A 2,473-nucleotide genomic window follows, 5' to 3' on the forward strand; every position below is an offset into this window, starting at 1 on the left:
AATAATAATTTATAACCTATCAAGGGGTTATGAGGGGAAGGAAAAAAGAGGAGCTGATACCAAGACACTGACAGCCCTTTCCCCTCAGCGCCCCCTCCATTCCATCACCATTGCCACCAGGAGAACCACTACATGCCACCCTCGCCTGCCCACCCACCACAGGGCGGGGCTTCCACCTGGTCCCCCCACAGTTAACTTCTCTAGAATATTCCACGCTTCTGTGAGGGCCACCTTTCCCCACACCTCAGTTTTCCTGCCTCAAAACCTACAGCTTCTCCGTGGAAGCTGCCAGGTGTGGGCAGGTGTTGTGGCCGGGGAATAGAGAGCCCTGCTGCTCGATAGGCCCCTCAGCCCCTAGCCTCCCAAGACTGCTGTCTGCCAGGAGCTGGAAAGCTTCCTCACTCTCTTCCCGGAAAGAAAGACTAGATTGCCTCCTTGTGATGTCGGTGGCCTCAGACCTGACCATTTCCCTCGCCCCTCTGGGCCTGGGCTTCCCTCCCTCCCATCTCCTACCCCCTCAGGCTATGTAGGGGCCACAAGTTGGGTGAGTTAGAAAGTCAGGCTGCTTGGGATAAAGCAACAAAAGACCAGGCCCCACCTCTGGCCTGGCCAACACCCCGACTCCCATCCATGGGCCTCCCAAGATGGAAGCTGTCACCGCAGGAGGCACCCCAGGCCAGAGCAAGGGTGGCCCTCACAGCTTAGCACCACGCCAGGCCCTTCCTCTCCTCTGGCTCCCATGAGCATGACTGAGGGACCAACTGGGCCCAGGACAGGTGCCCCTGAGCTGTTTATGGCCCCAGCTGCCTCTTCCTGCAAGGAGGTCAGCCTGTGGCATCTTTGCCTTGGGCCCGTGCCCATGGGGACCCCCGGCCAGAGGGAGAAACCTCGGGTCTTCCCTACCTCGAGCAGGAAGGAGACGCTGCGCCCGGGGTAGGGGGGCTGGAGGCACCCCCTACACTTGGCCTGGGCAACAGGGCTGCCGAGGTCAGAGTGGCCTGGCCAGGGACCCTTCAGACCAACCTTCCTCCCTGCTCTGCTCCACCCATGGCCTGTCTTGTCCCTGGGGTCCTGGCCACCCGGGGCTCTCTGCTGTACATACTCAAGACTAGTTTTTATTCTTTGTGAAGATGATATACTATTTTTGTAAGCGTGTCTGTATTTATGTGTGAGGAGCTGCTGACTTGCTGTGCATGTGCACGTGGAGAGCTGGGGCCCCGGACATTGGACAGCCTGATGTTCCCTCCCCTGCCCTGGCCCAGGGAAACCCGCCAGGGGTCCTGGCTCCTGAGGGATGCCTCTTCCTCTCCTCCCTAATCCCCCCACTTGTTCCAGCTCTTTGACATAATCCGTGTGAAGGTGAAAATGCAGTTCAGTAATAAACTGTGTTGAATCAGGAAAAAAAAAGAGAAAGTAAATGTCAAGAAAAAATGATGACTATATATATATATATACAAATATGCCTGGTCCAATTGATGTGTGGATTGTAAGAAGAGTTGTAAGCTCCCCAAATAAAATGATCTTTTAATAAAAGAAAGAATGAAAATGTTTTGAAACTGCTGGTAGCAATTGTAATATTATGCCTTATCTAACTGAATTCTGGATTGTTATATTATCTGTAAGTGCCCCCAATGAAATTATTAGTAATTAAAAAACACTATCTCCAAGAAAAAGAAATATAATATAAGGTGTTGGTATTGATCCTACTCCATCTGTAGCCATAGTAAATAGAACATTATGGAAATCTTAACTCTTCTATACATACATTTATTCTAGTAAAATCTTTAAAAAATTAAACATTGCACTATAGCTATCCTATTAAATTGGACAAAGTCCATGAGACCTCAAGACTGAATTGTAGCAGTGTTCTAGGTTCTGCCAGAAAAATTAATAACCACTAGAAATACAAATAATACAGGGTCACTGTTTTTGTTCTTCTAAAGATCCTTTTTGTTTACAAATTGAGAAATTAAAATAATGATTGCCAATGGGGGTGGGGGTACAAAAACACTTGTAAGTTGATTTTTTGTCTGTAGTATTACTGACTCATGCAATTTCAGGTGAGATTTTACTCACATATTCACATTCCTTAGTTTCCTTTTCTGACTATTTTATTTTTGTTTTAAGCTCCTCTCCCCTCCCTTAGCTGCCCAATAATTTTCACAGCAGTTGGGTGACTTTCCTTCCTTGGATAAAATTGCTTCCTGCAAAATTCTTCCATATATACCAATTCCTCTCTTAAATCAGTTCTGATAGGCTGAGCTGCTCCAACATGATATTACCAAGCACTGTTGGTGTGGTCTTAGCATTTCCTTTTTCGTGTCTTGACTCCCTAATCAATTGCGAAGTTTTATGTGAGGACACAGTCATGAATTATCACAATAAGTTGCATTAAATAAGGTAGATTTTAATAATTATTTTATATATGAATATTTGTAGAAGTTGCCTAATATCTATATATTTTAATGTGGAG

This window comes from Echinops telfairi, unplaced genomic scaffold (genome assembly GCF_000313985.2).
Source record: "Echinops telfairi isolate 266 unplaced genomic scaffold, ASM31398v2 ScPeMD7_7469;HRSCAF=8507_1, whole genome shotgun sequence".
NCBI classification, from domain to species: Eukaryota; Metazoa; Chordata; class Mammalia; order Afrosoricida; family Tenrecidae; genus Echinops; species Echinops telfairi.